General features: G+C 47.8%; 1 long non-coding RNA gene across 4 annotated transcripts in view; it reads right to left on the bottom strand.

The window, feature by feature from the left end:
- Nucleotides 1-1,256: 1,256 nt before the first annotated feature.
- The window catches only part of LOC132596810 (uncharacterized), a 37,202-nt gene continuing 20,576 nt past the window's right edge, over nt 1,257-17,882 (bottom strand). For 3 of the 4 annotated variants that reach the window (XR_009562820.1, XR_009562824.1, XR_009562822.1), the window contains 3 exons: nt 12,102-12,220; nt 3,540-3,655; nt 1,257-2,194 (listed from right to left, as the gene is read on the bottom strand). This is a non-coding gene — a long non-coding RNA (uncharacterized lncRNA). Of the gene's footprint in view, nt 2,195-3,539; nt 3,656-4,780; nt 4,865-12,101; nt 12,221-17,882 lie in introns of all 4 variants that reach the window. The other variant, XR_009562823.1, reaches the window with a different exon arrangement.

Below are 17,882 nucleotides of genomic sequence, written 5' to 3'. Positions count from 1 at the left end.
CTTGGGTTAATGTTCCACCCATACGGTAGTTAGGTCTGGGTGTGTCGTTGCTCAATCTTCCTGGCATGCTGACTGTTTGTAACTGCTGGTAATTTTCCATTAGGGGAGGGTGGGATTGTCTTATCTCGAAAGGACCTCCCCAGCCTAAGATGGCTGTTCTATTGTTAAGCTCCACATTTCTCCCCTGACAGATCAGCAAAGTCAAATCATTGACATCTAGGTGATGACATCATCTTGGGCTACTTCCTGCTGAGAAGCAGCGACATGGGGTCCCGGTTAGCTTTGCTGATTAGCCGTGGGGCTATGTGAGTGTGTGTGAATAGAAATTTTGGGAGCACTGTTCAAGAGTAGCCAGTTGTGTTGATGCTAGGGGTTGGAATCCTTATCTTGTCACCATTTGTAGCTTGATGGAATGAAGTCAGTTTTGTGGCAACTCATTTGAAGTATTAATATCTGGAGATGTTGGCGGATCAGGATGGATGGTCCTCAAGGGAGGGTGGAAAGAGAAAGGGGATCTCACAGTGTGACTGGATTCGCCCTGGACAAGCTGTCGCTGCCTACTGCGCCAGGTGTGGAAGTTAGGAGTCCCAAGGCCAGGGCCAAAGGACACTGCCACCCCATTAGGCAGGGACGGTTGGTCGGTACGGGACCAGGTTTCCGGTCTGCCAAAGAGTCGCCTAGTCCAGGACGCACAATCCCTAGTCTCCAGGGACCTCAGGCCGTGGGCAGTGTTGGAGAGGAGAAAAGACCATTTCCAGAATGTACCCCTTAGGGAGTCGGAGTCCTATCCCGGAGGCCTTTGGGTCCCACCAAGGAGTACCTTCAATTGACTCGGGGACCTTCAATTGCCCTGAGTCAGCAGGCCGATCGCTACGTGTTGGAAGACGGATCGGAAAGGGCAGAGAGAGGAGAGAGAGGCCTCCCCGTATGGACCACCAAAATGCCACAGAGTTCGGCAATGGCGCCAGCAACGCGTGTGGTAAAAGAATTTACCAAGCCAGAAGTGAGGGTAGAAAGCGAGGGTTATTGAGTCCACTGCAAGGGAGCAGCAAGTGAGACCAAGAGGGGGTCTGCCCCTCCACTGTATTTCTTTTTCCCCTGAAGGACAGACTCCTGAATGTGTGCATACAGTCTGGGGTGATAGGAAAAGGGGGATCACTTCTTATAAATAAATATGTTCACCCACTGAAGCTTACCCCCCTCTGTCATGGCCCTCCCTGCCCCTGCCACTCTTCTGCCCCCCCCCATGAGCTTGGTGTTGACCCCTTAGCTCCAAAAGGGGATTGTACCAGGAGGTGGCACTCAACAGATGACCGTCTCTTCACGCAAACTGTGTCTGCTCCATGAAAAATCAAGTCTCTACTTAAAGTACCTTCTGTTGACAGTATAATGACTTTTATCAAAAGAAAAAAATAGATTCTCTTCTGCCCCCTCTCCATATTATTTTCTTCTCTTTATCCTGTTTCTCCTCCTCCTCGCCCTCCTCCTCATTCCCTCTTTCTTCTCTGAGCCGTAAGCTGGCCAAGAGCAACCGTTGGCACTTGCTTCATTCCTTCTCAGGCCTTCAGAGATTGTTAAAAATAATAAACTCCCAGCTATTGCTGATGGTGGCACTTGCGTGTTCACAATCCATCAGGTGGCATCATTTAACACTGCGACAGCTTCATCATAATTACCAAAACCAAGGATTTTATTATACGTTGAGTGTGCTCCTGCCATATGGTTTTGAAAGACAAGTCATTTCTCAGAAGAAAGACTAGTTTAGGAAATGTGAATGTTTAAAATTCCCCCACAGCGTTATAGCTTTTCGAAGTTCTTTTGCTTCCTAATATGAGTTTCTGGCATCTTACTTCTCTTGCCTGAGGATGTATTTGGAAGGCAATCCTGTATGTTCAAAACCTCTCAACCCCGCTCTCTCCAGTCTTTCGGCAGGCCTGTAACTTGGGGTCTGGACCAGGCTCTGACATCAGCCCAGGTGCATATCCCTGCTTCTGGACTCTCCTTGCCGCCCCTTCTCTGCTTTTTGTCTAAATGTCAACAGCTCAGGGCAGCTCAGTTCTCAATACGTCCCTTGGGAAAAGCCTCACTGGCTTAAGTTCCTGGTTCCATAATGTCACAGGTCCTCAAGTTTCCCAAAGCTTGAGAAAAGATGCTTCCACCAGGAGACATCTGAAAAGTGGGAAACGTGGGAAATCTGAAACATGAGATTACCTTAGATTAGATTTTTTTTTCAAAGATTTAATGTAATTCTATTCAGTGTTTATAAAAGTCAGAATGGACCAACAGCTCAATGTGAAAAGACTCCACCTGAAATATCTGAGGGGCTTGGAGGCCAGGCAGGAAGGTGAGCTCAGAAATACAAAAGTCTCTTTCAAAACTTGGAGAAGATAGTGCTAAATGGCAATGAAGGAAACAAGAAAACAAGCGTGCTGGTCTCGCCTGTTGAGGGTCTATTGCATGCCAAGCACTGCTGCATGCTGGGGGCTCAGGAGTAAACAGGAAGAGGAAGCTGCTGCTCTTTAAGATCTTGTATTCTACCAGAGAGAGGTTAGGAAAAGAAAGGAAGGAAAGAAGAGAAGAAAAATGTCAGCTGGAGACAAAAGAAGCAGAATCAATTCTTGGGATGTTGGAGTTTTCTGTCTGGACTTCTCCCTGGATCCTTCTCAGGCAGTGGCAGTAGGCGGTTATAGATGAACTGAACCCAGGGTTTCTGAAATAAACTCTTTAAGGGACACGGCCACAATATAGAGAGGTGCAGGCTGGCACCGCAAGACCCCAGGGGTGTCATCCACACAGGCGACAGTGGGAATGGCGCCCCCTGGAGTTGTGACTGGTACCTAGGTGTTCCCTAACTTGTGAGATGGGTTGCAGACTTAGCATCTCAGGTCTAGGTGTTGATTCTTTGTTTTCCTAAAAAAGCAAAGGAAAAGACCCTCCACTATTATCTGGTCCGGAACTCCAGAATCTCCCAAGGCTGTTATCGGAGGACCACTTCCAGGGCTGATTCTGAACGGAAGCCTCACCTTCCTTGGGGCAGAGTAAATGAAGGGAAAGCTGGATACAGTTTCCTTCTCCTCCTATAATTCCCTGGCAACTTCCTCCAGAGCTTTTAACAAAACCTCATAATGATATACTCCATGAGTGCTGTTTTAAATGTTTGGTTCTGGTGGGCGTTGGGGAAATAGAATTAAAAACAAATTCTCCTCCCAACCCAGGAAACCTCTCCATCGAGGTAGAAAAGAAAGAAAACAATTTTATTATTGAATAAGCATTAAACCAGAATGCGATGCGCCTCTCAGGCAATCCGCTAGGAGATAGCAAAGACAGAAAGGAATCTCGTCCTTTTATACGGCCGAGCAGATACAACCAATTACATACATGGTCTAAAGATAAACAATAACTAGCCCTCAAGTAAAAAAGACTTGACAGCATCATTGGTCACACGTAATTCATCTTAACTTAAGATGAATTCACTTGGTAGTTGGGGTAACCCCCTGTGTTAACCGGATTTATCCAAAGGAAAAATTAACTTCTCCTACCTTTATGACAGGAGGTAGTTTTGCAGCTTGGAGGCGTCTGTCCTCCCAGAGAAACAGGGAGATAAGGGCACCATCTTCCTCAAGCCTGGCGTTTCAAAGAGATGGTTCCCAGGTCCCTGAGAAAGACATTCCTGCTCATAAACCTGGCAAGAGGCTTATTTAGCTTTTTAAAAAGATTTGCATACATTTCAAAGAGACAGAGGAACAATTACAAGTTTCCAAAGTAAATGCTCTAAGAAAAGGGAAGGGGAGAAGTCTCCTCTTGCTTCAACAGGGAGGCGTAAGCCTCTTATTTTTAATTTGTATTTGTCTTTACAAGGGCATGAAGAAACTATTGGCAAAACTTTGTTTTAAAATGGTTCTTTTAAAACTAAATTATGAAATTCTTCTGAGGGGGAAAATTTTCAATTTCTTAAAGAAGACTCTCAAGGGGAAAGGAAAGCCACTACTCTTGGTGATGTAAATCCACTTTATGCAAAACAGTTTGAGCATTTTTAAGTAGCTTTGAAAAGTCGGCTATTGCGCAACCAACAGCAGTTGCTATGGTAGCAAAAGTTAGTGTTATTCTAATCTACTTGGTGATGAAGTGTCTGGAGCTGCTGCTCAGTGCGGGAAGCCATGTTCTGTGTGTGGAGTTGTTCGTTTTTGCACCATATTATGGGAGGAATAAGCTGAGGAGACTGTGGCAATCAGGGTGGAAAAGGAGGGCAGACACAACGTGAGGTCTGAGCAACCATGAGTCAGAAATGAGAGAAACCCTGAAAATTAGAAGCGCTTGGGTTCCGTCTCTCTAACCAGTCCTTACTGAGGACTGGACTAGGGTTGGGATGGGGAGAACGACTGAAGGGTCCCCGTGTGTTGCACAGAAATGTGGTGATTATACACACAGGGCCTCCTCCAGCCCCTCCAGCCGCTCAGCAGGATACACCTCATTGCACCCATTAGGACCTGAGGACTTGTGAAAGCGAAAGGGACACGTCCGAGGTCACAGAGCTGGTGGCTGAGTAAGGAACAGAATCTAGGATCTCGCTCTCAGAATGGGAGGAGCTGGCATACTGATGTGAGAGTAAATTCGGAGAAGAAACCCGTTTCACTGGAGTGTCGTTGGTGAATTTAGGTTCACGTTATCTAGAGAGAGACGGACAAAACAAAGAGAGAAAGCCAATAGCACAGATGAGGGCTTCACTAGAATGTAAGTCACAAGGGGGGTGAGGATTTTGTCTGTTTCAGTTAGTCCTGACCTTAGAAGAGCGCCGGGCGCACGGAAGGGCCTCAGTAAACAGTGGCTGAGTGACCGCTACAGGAATTCTTGCAGCAACAGAAGGCTGAGGGAAGAACACAGTGGGAGTTTAACTAGGTGGATTTAGGGTCTCGGTAAAGACTAAAACAGCACACATCAAGAGCCGTGAAGAACTGTCTAAGATTTGATCCTACTTGCAATCTACCAAGTTAGCCTGTCACGGTTCTGTGGATGCTGGCACAAGACACAGGTCTCCTGGGTCAGAGCAAAGGACTTTGGGACTCATAGTAATAGCAACAGCCAGAGAGACAGTGGGGGTTTTTGCTTGGTTGGATTTTTTGCTTCCACAGGATGACATAAAGAGGTCTAGGTGACAGAAAGAATGCCACGTAACACCTGCATTTGAGGACAGGAACCCTGAACTTAGGGAACCCGAATCTTTTTTAATTGGCAGTAAATATGCCTGCCCTTTGCTCCAGAGGCAAACACAGTCTTTCTCTTCCAAGGCCATTCACTGTGTAGATATCATTGAAAAACAACAGCCTGGAGCAAACAGAGAAGCCTCAGCTTGTAAGACAGGCAGAAATGTCAAAGTCCCACAGAGAATTAACTGTGAACAATAAACTAGCACTATTTTCCCTCGCTGGAGGATCACCACTCTACGTAATGATATTGAGAACACCCATGTGCAGAGGAATGTCAGGGTAAACAATGATGGAGCCGCAAAGTGGACAGCTTGCCTGAGGTCTGGGGAGGAGTTTGGGAAGATATTGAGTTTTGATGTTGTAACCATTCATCAATCAGATTCATATGGATAAAAGGAAGGAACACAGAAATGACTTGTAATGGAAGCTTAATTCCATAAGTGCACGGGGCCTTAAGTATCTTAGCCTGGATTCCCCCCAAAGCTTCCATGAAGATAGTCTATTTGGGAATTAATCCCAAGAAACAGAAGTGAAGGACGGTGGAAGTAAAATGGGGGAGAGGGGAGAGCTGATCCAAGGATGTATTATCAAGCTGGCCACCTATGTGGGCAACAGCGCTCAGTCCCATGGGGCCTTCTGAGGAGCCGATGAAATGCATCCAGAACGATCTTCCTCGGAGATCAGAGAAGCCTGTAGCCATTGGCTCTGTCCCCCACTGATCGTGAGAGACAACTTGCCTTGATCACCCAGGTTACACACGTATGAGTCCTGAGCAGGATCCTTGGGTTTCCTGGGCCTGAGGCAGGAAGCAAGAAGCAAGAATACCTTCATGAAACTGGTCAAGCCAGTGTGGAACTGCCTGCCACAGCGGGGACGGAGTAGGAGACGAGGCTGGGGCTGAGAAGATCTGAAGTGATACACGACCGGCATAGCATCCAGGCTGCCCCCGTACTACTCAGATCCACGCAAATCCTCCCGCAAGGTCACTTCCTCACAGAGACCCCTTCAACGTGGTGGCCAACCATGGTCTCTCCCGAGACAAAATGCAGCTGGTCCTGAAGCCGTAATCTTCCTCCTCTACCGGTCAATCTAGATTTCCCTCGCCCTCAGCCAGCATGCTGGTCTATGCTGCCTACCTGTTGGGGAGACCCAGCTCTTCACTGAAGGGTCTGAGCCCTTAACTGCCTTGCCCTGGTGGGATGCTGGTCGCTGAAACTCCCCACTCACCGTTATCACCAGGCTTGGAAACACTATGAAACTCCAGTGAATTCTCTGGGCTCCAGACCTGCTCCCCACTGTCCCCACAGTAGAGCAGCAGCCCCAGTACCTCGTGGTCATTAGGGTCAATTACACACGCCCCAAGTCAGACATGTCATATCACCTTAACAATCACTGTCCCGTGTACTTGGGCGGCTTCTAACCTCCAGCCCCAGAGACTCCCCGCCCAAAGGCTGGGGAAACACGTTCAGCTCACTCTCCAAGAAGGTCGGAGGCGCTGAGGAGTGGGCACCTCAGGGACAGTCTTGACTAGCGATGAATAGGAGCGGGTAGATAACTACCCCAGCCATGAGGCCCCCTCCAGTGAGACTGGAACAATTCTGAGGCCTGTTCCACATCATCTCCCACTGCCCGCAGTGGTGACCTGTGGTCATTAACACACATCGTATGGACTCCCTTCCCTTCCCTGTCTTACCTTCTCGCTCCCCTGCTGGTGTTTCCTGGAATCACTCCCAGATTCACTTCTCACTCTCACAGTCTAGTCTCAAGAGTCTTCTTGGTGGGGAACCCAAACTAGGATGTTCGGCACCAGGAGTAGCCCTAGGAAGCAGACCCTCGGGCTGGGATCCTGGAGTTGGATCTCTCACTGGGCGGGGGGCAACAAGGGTCTGAATTCTGGTGCTAAGTGTGGTGGTGAGACGCCCTGGCGAGCTGCAGCATCCCAGCGCTACATAGGAGGAAGGGGACGCACAGGCTGCAGTGCTGGCTCTGGCACTTGTGAAAACAAGGAATGACAGTCCTTATAAAGATAATGGCAATGACAGTGTCCACAGCCATGGAAGCCACAAAGAAAGAAAACAGCAGCCTCTCCTTTCCTGCCAGATCTGTGTATTCTAGCTACTGGCGACACAGCTCTGCAAACAGCTCATCAGTTCATGTTGCATCCTGGAGCTCGTCCTGCCAGCACTGCAGGGTGTTGTCCCAGAGCCAGCACTTCGGCTAAGACTTGGACAGAGCGCTCCACTGTTACATTAGGCTGGCTCCTTCCAGCTGATGGGGTGTGGAGGAAGACCAGTGGAACCCATTGTGTGTGCCACTGTCAGCCCTCCTTTCTTCCGAAAAATGAGTCACTCACGCTGAGCCCATGTCATTCAGAATATCATGCCAGTTCTGCCAGTCCACAGACGGGAGTGCTGGCAGACATACTGTAGACAGGGCAGGCAAACCCTTATCCGCCGTAGGTAAAAATCTAAAAAGCACAAATTGCTGTCCCTTTAGGCGAAGAAGGGGTCTGATGTGATCAACATATTACCAGGCCGCTGGCAACTTTCCTCAAGCAATGGTGTCTTCTCTGGGGCTCATCATCCGTCTCATCTTTATTCCTATTGGTCTGTGACAATTCTTACTCTACTGATATTAACAACTTGGCGTATATGCTATAAATATTTCCCCCAGTTCTATTTTGCCTTTAAGTTTTCTTTTCTTTTTTTTTTTTTTTTTTTCCGGTACGCGGGCCTCTCACTGTTGTGGCCTCTCCCGTTGCGGAGCACAGGCTCCGGACGCACAGGCTCAGCGGCCATGGTTCACGGGCCCAGCCGCTGCGCGGCATGTAGGATCTTCCTGGACCGGGGCACGAACCCGTGTCCCCTGCATCGGCAGGCGGACTCTCAACCACTGTGCCGCCAGGGAAGCCCCTGCCTTTAAGTTTTGTTTTTGATGGGTTTATAGACAGAAAAGTGTCTCCTTTTTGTTTTTGGTGAAATCTATCAATATTTCCTGTACGGTGTTTGCCTTTGTTGCTGTGCTTATAGAACTTTCCTTATTCTGGGGTTGTATAAATAGTCGCCAGTATTCTCTAATCTACTGATGACTTCTTTCTCCTACCCTCTTTCTTTTTTAAAAAAAAATAAATTTATTTATTTTATTTTATTATTTACTTTTGGCCGCATTGGGTCTTCGTTGCTGCGCGCGGGCTTTCTCTAGTTGTGGTGAGCGGGGGCTACTCTTTGTTGCGGTGCACGGGCTTCTCATTGCAGTGGCTTCTCTTGTTGCAGAGCATGGGCTCTAGGCACGCGGGCTTCAGTAGTTGTGGCGCACGGGATTTGCTGCTCTGTGGCATGTGGGATCTTCCCGGACCAGGGCTCAAACCCGTGTCCCCTGTGTTGGCAGGTGGATTCTTATCCCCTACGCCATCAGGGAAGCCCCCCTTTCTATTTTTTTAACATTTAGATGTTTCATCTTCTGGTGTGAGGTAGGGATCTAACTTTTTTCCCCCAAAAAATGATTAACCAGGACTCCTAACACTGTGTCTTGGATCACCCAATCTTTCATCACTGGTCTGAGATGCTGTCATCTTCATATGCTAAGTTCCTCCAGGTTCTTGCTCTATGTCGAGACTTTCTCTTCCATTCTACTCATGTACCATTCTGTGTGCCAGGTCTAAACTGTTTCAGCTGTCACAACTTGATGCACTTTAGTATCTGGGTGGGAAAGCTTCCTTCTTTATTAACCATCCCTAAAGTTTCCTGACTATCCTTGCACATCTGTTTAAAAGAGGATTCGAGGGTCTTCACGTGCACTGAGAGGCAAGACGGGTGACCAAACCACAGCTTAGATTATTCACTCTCCCAGCAGTTATGGAGGGCTCAGGAACCTCCGAAAAGCTATTTTTGCCGAAGTCTGTAACTGCGGGAGTCACAAAGGCTCCATGTCCAAAGGGGAGCTGGAGAAGGATTCATTCACAGAGAAGGATTCAAGATATGCAAGTCCCTTGCCCCACTGGACTCCTTTAAGAGAGCTGGAGCTGGGTCCCAGAACAAACAGAGACCTGCTAAACTTGAGGGAAAAAACTGTCCACCCATGGAGATGACCAGGAAATGGCCACCAACTCACAAGCAGGCAGGTCTCCAGCTTGGGCTGCGAACTGCCACTAAGTAGGGAGCTACAAGATCCGAAGGGGAATATGGACCAAAAATGTCAGGCCTGGACAAGATGGAAGAGTATGTTGAAAAATCCATCTTTTGAATCGGTTGGACATTTTGACATGTAAGAGATATTCACAGTGTAAGAGTTGTAACTTCGCAGAGGGACAGAGGGCAGGTTGAGACCCCTGCTGCATCTAGAGATGTGTCTGACTTTTTCCCTTTCAAGTAGGAGTTAAAATTGAAAAGAGGACAAGGATGCTGTTGTCACAGAAGCAGGCTGTGTGGAAACAGAGACCACATGCACCTGTCTCATCCATTTGCTTGTGATTTAGCAGCACTTCCGAAAAACTGTAATACGGCTCAACTGGAAAAAAGTGGACTCACTGTACAAATCTTGGGAGATTTTACTGTGAGCGTGTGTTTGCTTTAAATGAATACAACAGATCTGATTTTTTTAACGTGCTTTGTTTTTCTTCACAGGCTATTACTGATTAGGAAATAATTTGTTTCTAAAGAGATTCTTTGTGGGACTTCCCAGGCGGTCCAATGGTTAGGACTCCACGCTTCCACTGCAGGAGGCCTGGGTTCAGTCCCTGGTCGGGGAACTGTAAGCCGTCGATGTGGCCAAAAAAATAAAAAATAAATTTAAGAACAAGTGATTCTTTATGTTTTCAAAGTCATAATGTTAACAGCTTTTTGAACATTTTCATTATGAAAATAAAGAAAGAATTGAGGAAATCTAAATTCAGCTTTATAAATCTGGATGTTTACTGGATTCTTTTTGCACCTCATTTAAAGGCATGTGGACACACACGGTGATTTGTGAATAAGATGCGTGAACATTTGTTTTATAAAGTCTGTAAAGGGACATGAACAAGGATGCTTAGTATAGTGTTGTTTAAAGTGGCCAGGGGTTGGAGGTCAACAAGGTGTCCATCCCTGGCAGAATGAAAAGGTGGAATGTGGCGGATGCACATCATGGAATGTTCTACAGCAGTTAAAATCGAAAGGTCAGTTGTTCATATAACTACATAGATAGATCTTAGAAACACAGAGCGAATGAAAATAAGAAAGAAACAAACACCAGTAACAACAATTAAAAATACACATGTAGGGCTTCCCTGGTGGCGCAGTGGTTGGGAGTCCGCCTGCCGATGCAGGGGACGCGGGTTCGTGCCCCGGTCCGGAAAGATCCCACATGCCGCGGAGCGGCTGGGCCCGTGAGCCATGGCCGCTGGGCCTGCGCGTCCGGAGCCTGTGCTCCGCGGCGGGAGAGGCCACAACAGTGAGAGGCCCGCGTACCGCAAAAAACAAACAACAAAAAACAAAAAAAACATATGTACCCAACGACAGTGCACACTTACAAGATACATACATAAAAAGCAATGCACATTAAATATACTAGAATGGTCTCCTGTGGGGAAGAAGGTAATGAGAGTGGGGAATGGGGATAAAAAGGGAATAAAAGAAAAAAAAGACTATTTTATAATAATTTTCCCATTTCTTTTTCCTTTATGTATACTTCATATTTAAATTGTGTTTTTTTTTCCCCTTCTAAATCAGGAAGAAAGCTTCCCACCCACAAGATTCTAGGCAGAGAGATGAATATTCACCATCTAACTTTTGAAATTGACATTTATTTTGTGATTCAAGAAGAAAAGGTGGTGGGAATAAATAACATAACTGGGGAATTTAATCCATAAAATTGGGAAAACAAATTAGGTTTTATTAATAAAATTTGAACTGGGTACATTCATCAGTTGGGGGGATTTATTTCGTTGATGATTTTAATTTGGATAGGGAGAGATTTTCATTAGTGACTTTGCTCGTTTTTATGGGAATTAAGTTTTTTTCCCTTGTACTTTGGGTATGCCTTCACCACTGGATGCAAAACCCGTCACTCAGACATGACATTTCCATTTGGTGATGACTTTTGCACACCAATAACAAAGGAACTCACTGAGAAATCCCACAGGATGATTAGTCTCTAATACTGCATTCTGCTTCTGTTGTGATGCAGCCGTGGGATTTCAGCGGCGTCTGTGTCTTTTCTGAGCTGGCTCTGAGACAAGATTGTTAGCAGCACCTGGGTCCAGCCGAGCCTCCTGAAGAGGTGGGGTTTCCAGCTCAGACAGGTTGGGGGAGGGATCTTGAGCTGGCCTATGACTCAGGGCTCCCTGTGCCCTGGCCTGGGCCAGGCTCACAGAGTTGGGCATCCCATTCTCGTTCTTGGGTGAGAAGTCAGCACTCCAGAGCGAGGCAGGGAACTCACCTCACTGCTTGCTGAGACACTCGGTGGCATTTGTGGGCGGCACTGCAGGGCAGCACCATCAGACATGCTGCTACAAGGCTTGCCGGGGCTTTTCAGCAGGGGAATGCCCTCCCAGGGGAGAGGCACTTACCTCTCTGCCACCCCTACCAAGCCCCGAAACAGGCGGTGTTGGTTGCCCTCATTCCCCAATTCCTCGAGCTGAGTGTTGAGTGTCTTTGGGTAAGTATCCCCTCGACTTACAGAGGAAGAGGGGACAGAGTCAGTAAATTTCAGAAGCCATAAAGATGCTTATGGTATGCGGTACGGTACGCCACTAAGTTTTATGACAAAACTTGGTGGCGTAAAACAAAAACATCCTTGTTTGCTTGAGATTCTGAGGGTCAGGGATTCAGATACAGCATAGACGGGTGGTTCTTCTGCTCATGTACTATCCTTGCATTGGTGACTGGGCTGACTAGGAAAGTACAAAAAGGCCTCACTCACCTGTCCAATGGCCCGGTGCTACTCCGGGTGGCTTTTTTCTCTCTCCATGTGCTGGTTTCTTCATATGATCTCTCCCTCCAGCAGGATGGCTTGGACTCCCTTACAGCATTGCAGCTGGGCTGCAAGAAGAAAAGCATTTACTTATCAAGCCTCTGTGTGCACCACGGCTGCTGATGTCCCACTGGCTAAAGCAAGTGACACAACCAAGCTCAGAATCGATGTGGGAAGGGACCACACCAGGATATGAGTACAGTAAGTCTCCTACGTATGAACCTTCAAGTTGCAAACTTTCAAAGATGCGAATGTGCCCAGAGAAAGGCCAAAGAGAGACAAGAGGAAGAAGTAACTGAAGAACCGAAGAGATTCATGACACGGGAAATGGCAAGGGGATTTTCTGTATTTGAGGAGGCACCATTAATTTTTGAGGCACAGGACCTGAACGCAGAATGGTATACAAAGGTTGCAGCAGCCATTCAGAATGCAATCCAGTGCTACCGCGTCATCCATGATGAGAAAAAAAGAGCTGCTATCCAGACATCACTGGACCGTTTGTTTTCAAGAGGGTAGATAGAACTGAATCCAGTGAGGAACCAGAACCTGTGCCATCCACGTCAGGCGTGAGTGACGTCGCAGCTCGCCCTCCGTCTCCTGTTGCTGACGATCCTTCAGCTCTACCATCTCCCACCTCCTCTCCCTCCTCCAGTCAGTAACTCTTCTTGCCTGTTCACTCCATGCCAGCCCCTGGATGCCAGCTGTTGTACTCTACTACCGTACTTTTCAAGGTACTGCACTGTAAGAGTCAAATTGTTTATTTTTTGTGTGTGTTTCTTTGTGTTTTATGTAGTATTTGTGTGAAAAATATTTTAAACCTATTACGGTACGGTACTATAGAGCCGATTGTGTTAGTTGGGGACCTAGGCTAACTTTGTCGGACTTACAAACAAATTGGACTTACAAATGTGCTTTCGGAATGGAACTCATTCGTATGTAGGGGACTTTCTGTACTGGGAGGCATAGTTCTTTGGCAGCCACCAAAGTACCAGTCTACCACAAGTTCTAATTATAGATCTTACAGCCAGGCAAGGACAGCCCAGGGATACAAGCAGAAGGAACTACTTGTTATCCCGGAAAAGTCTGGAGTTTTATCATCTGCTAAAGAGCTCAGCCAGCTTGTGGCATGTGGCTCCAGGGTAAGCACCAGTATGGCCTCTCTAGCCAATAAGAAGCCTCTAGAACTGGGAGTGAATGAAGGTGTCCTGAACCAGCCCCAAAGCACCAGTTCCATGAGTCTGGGATGAGATCTAGGCACCAGAGTAGGCAATGGGAGGATGAATACCCCAGCTTCCTGCCCCTTAAGGGCACTCCACACCACCTCCCAGAAGTCCCCCGGGAAGATTGAGCTCTAGATGCCACAATGTCATCTGTTTATTTAATGGTTCCCATCCTTTCCCCGTCTTACTCCTCCACTTACCTATCAGGGCTTCTTCCCAAATAAGCCACTGATACTCAAATTGGGCCTCAGGGTGTGCTTCTGAGGAACCCCAGGTTAAGACATTGAGGGCTGTGGGCCACTGCATGATCTCAAGAGTCATTCCCAGCTGGAAAAGTCCATGATCTGATCAGGGATGTGGAGAGGTGGACCTGGCATTATACAGGCATAGGCTTGAGCCCCTGCTCTCCGGCTCACCAATTCTGTATAAAGAGCTTTTGTTTTCCAAGACGGTCACCAATAATCTATCTCATCCTTGTGTGCACGCGCCATTCCTCCCATCAAGAGATGAAGTCTACTTCTCCTCTCCTTTGATTCTGGGCTGGCCTTATGCCTTGCTTTGACCGGGAGCGGGGCGGGGGAGGGATACTCCAGAACTTCTGCACCCAGACTTTAAAAAGCTTGTACCTTCTACTCTTTTGTCCTCTTGGAAGCTAGCCGTCATGTAAAAAGCCCTGCCACCCTGCTGGAAAGACCAGCATGGAGAAACAGGGGCCCAGTCAGTCCCCAGCTATTCCAGCGGCTGGGCACTGGGGGATTTTGAGATGTCCAGTTGAAGATGTAAAAAGGGTAGTAAGATACAGTTAACTCCTCTGTATTTCTCTGAATAAGAACCAGGCCTTTCCTTCGTTGCTCGGGCAAAGAGGAGGAGTTTACGATTGTAAACGGCAAGGCCGTGTGCGTGTATGGGTTTGCGCGTGTGTGGTATGTGGGCTGAGTGAAACAGGCCGTGCAGTTTCCCGCGCCCTCACAGCCTCCCTCCTACAGACCAGGCCTCAGCCACACCTGCCCCCTCGATGACCAGACTGCTAAGTCATCAAGCCTCCAGCACGGCCAGGACCTCACTGTGCCAGCGGCTAATGTAGCACTCGAGCCCAGCAGGGGAAGCCTTTCTTCCCTCTGGAACCATCCTAGGATGCTACCCGCTCCTCTAATGCAGTTAAGGTTCTCCTGGAAGATGCCCTTCCCTGAACCCCCTGGAGGGGTCGCTGCTTAACCTTGCACACACACACACACACACCCCACCTTAAGGTCTGGAAGTTGGGTCCCTGTCCTCTGTGACTGGGTATCCACGGCTCCACCGCACCACCCGCTGCAGGGCCGGTAAACTGGAGTGGTGAGTCTAAGCCAATCACAGAGCTCCCAGTCTCTTGCTAGTGATTGGTGTAGGAGTGAGCATGTGAGCCAATTCTGGCCAATGAGATGTGAGGGGAGGTCTGCTCAGGGAGTTCTGGGAAAGGAGTCTTTGCTCCTGGGAAGGAGACTCCCAGAAGGCGTGGCTCTTCTCTACCAATGAGCACTGATGGGCCCGGGTGATTCCTGGAGCTGCTGCCGCCGTCTTGGAATCATAAGGGTCAACAATGATTGGAGGAGGCTGAGGCAGAGAGATGGGAGGAACCTCAATAATATGATTATATTTTTGAGTCGTATTAACCTGAAAGCTCTCTTACTTATGGACGTTTTATCAACCGAGATAATACAAGGCAGTATTGTTTGTTTGTTATCTAGACTCAAAGACACCCTAGTGAGGCAGCCCTGGGCTTCTCCCACCTCCAGGGGGCGCTTCCCTGGGACCCTCCCCTGTGCACTCAGGCACCTATGTAGATCCAGAGGGTCAGAGGCCCCCTGTGTGTCCTGCTGCCAAAATCTGCCTGCCAGATTGAATACCCACTGCAGAACAGGTGTGACTCTGACCCTGAGGTCGTCCTCCAGCCAAAATGGGTGAGGGCTGCTGATGCCTGTCTTCCAGACCCTCTTGCGTGGCACTACAAGCCCTGGCATTTCTCTTTAGCCTTATTTTCAAACCCGCTTCACCACACTGTCTCTGCTTCAGGCACACGGTTCATTCATTCACTTAACAAAACCTTTCTCCAACCCTTGACCTGTGCCTGGCATTGTGTGAGAAGAGAGGACACATAGGATAAGCAGGAGTTGCCCCAGCGCCCAGGGAGCTCAGGCTCTAGTGAGAGAGCAGGGGTGTACATGACTGCAGTACGAGATGCCAGGTGCTACAAGACACGAGCGTGTGCACGTCAGAAACGTAAGGGAAGAGTCTCAGGGAAGCAAAGGAAGGTATCAAAGAAAAGGTGACATTGAGATGGGTGAGTTGGGTGGGTGGGAGAAGGACATTTACTGCATCCTTAGCAGCCTCTGTTCCTCAGCCCCGTCATGCAGACTCAGGGCACTGTGCCTTTGCACTGGCTCTTCCCCTACCTGGAATGCCTCTCCCTTGCTTCGCTGGCCTGGAAACCCCTCCAAGGCCCAAGTCATAGAGTATGTTCTGTGAGAAGCTGTTCATGACTCCTGTGGGAGTGTCATGTGCTCCCCTCTGCTCCCACATCTTTGCACTCATTTCATTGTGAGAATTTGTTCCTGTTTTATTTGCTTGTCTGTTCCTTTCATCAGACTGTGAGGAAGGAACCAGTTTGTACTCACCTTTATATACCCAGCACCTGGCCCAGTGGCTGGCGCATACTAGACATCTGAAAAACAGTTGCTTTCTGCCTATGCCCTTTGTCCCCTCCCAGCCATGTTTTCCAAAGGGCTGAGCAGGCTCTAATATGATTGAGAGAAGCAATGACAGACTATAGGAAGTCCTGTCTGCTGGGCAGGCCCTAAAGGAAGCAGTCCAACTACCAAGGCAAGAGGAACAGCCTTCAAGACCTTTCCATTCAGGGCCACCATGTACAGTGGTTCAGGTTGTTTACTGCACAAAGACATTGAACCAAGGGGTTGAGGTGGGGGTGGGGGATTGAAATACAGCCAACTCTCCATTTGCCAACCTTTTTGCCTTTGCACAGTGTTGCATCCACCCACAAGGGCACCTTTTCTTAATATCCACAAAAGTCCTATGCAGAATAGCCATAGCCCTTGTCCGCTCGTGGCAGAACCCTCACTTGTCACAGGGCTCCCCTGCCAGCCCCGAGCCTCTAGGGTATCAGGGCCTAACCTGAGAGTTCTTGCTGAAGGACAGTTCCGATGAAGAGAAAACACCATTTGCCATAGCGCTATTGCTCTTGTTTATACTGTTCTGTTTTCTGGAAATTATACAAAGATAATGTTGCCTAGCCTGCAATGTACATCGTGTTTGCTTTCAATCATGAGGGAAAGTGTGATTCTTACCATAAATGATAAGCATCAGTTACATGGGTCAATACAAAAAAGATCCACTGAGGGAGGTGAAGTCAGATACAAAATTAAGCACACAGAAATGCTCATCTTAAGGACCCAGACATTTACTAAAGCTGCATTACAAATTTAGCTCTGAATTTCCTGGAAGCCAAAGTTCAAGGGCAATCTTGATCAGTTACATAATCTTTCATTCAATCAACCAAACATCGTACCAATACTGATGGCTATCTACTTTTTGCCAGGCACTGGGGTGGGTGGAGGAGGAAAGGCAATGGTGACAAGACAAGCATGAGTCTTGTCCTCATGAAGCTTACAATCTACTGGGGAAAATAAATTTTTGAAAATACAAGTAAACAGACAAATAAGTAAAATGATTACAAATTCTAATACATATAATGAAAGCAACAAATAAGGGTCTGAGAAAGAGAATAAGGGAAATGGGGACTTCTGTTTATAATAGAGTGGTCACAGAAAGCCCCTCTAAGGAAAGACAAATAAGCTGAGGCCAGTTGGACAAAAAAGGAGCCAATCATCAGAAAAAAGGAAAGGGGGGGGGCAGAGATGGGAAGAGCATGTGCAAAGGTCCTGTGACAGGAAAGGAATTGGAGAAAAACCTACCATTTACTCTAGGTCACACATTTGATAGCACTGATCCACTTCATCATTCTCCTTACCATCAGTAAGAGTCTGATTCCCTGGCTGCTCACACTTTAAGGCATCCTGCCCTAACAGGGTATATTCAAGAAGCCTCATGTCAGTGTAATCACTCCATATCCCCTTCTGCAGATTCAGCCAAGCCATGCCCCAGGCACTGGCCCAGTTCAGATTGGAGGCAAGGGAGTCTCAAATAGCTCGGATCCCCACGGGGTGAGCTTAGATATGCAATCACCATTCCCGTCAGTCTAAGCCAGTGTCCAATCTTTTTTCTAAATTATTTTTTATTGGAGTATGGTTGCTTTACAATGTCGTGTTAGCCTCCACTGCACAACAAAATGAATCAGCCGTACAGGTACAGATATCCCCTCCCTTTTGGACTTCCCTCACTTTTAGGTCACCACAGTGCATTAGGTAGAGTTCCCTGTGTGATACAGTATGTTCCCATCAGTTGTCTATTCTATATAGTATCAATCATGTATATGTCAATCCCAGTCTCCCAGTTC

The sequence above is a fragment of the Globicephala melas genome, chromosome 2 (assembly GCF_963455315.2).
Source record: "Globicephala melas chromosome 2, mGloMel1.2, whole genome shotgun sequence".
Lineage (NCBI taxonomy): Eukaryota > Metazoa > Chordata > Mammalia > Artiodactyla > Delphinidae > Globicephala > Globicephala melas.
The sequence above is the reverse complement of the archived record's forward strand: the minus strand, read 5'-3'. Positions and strand labels throughout refer to the sequence as shown.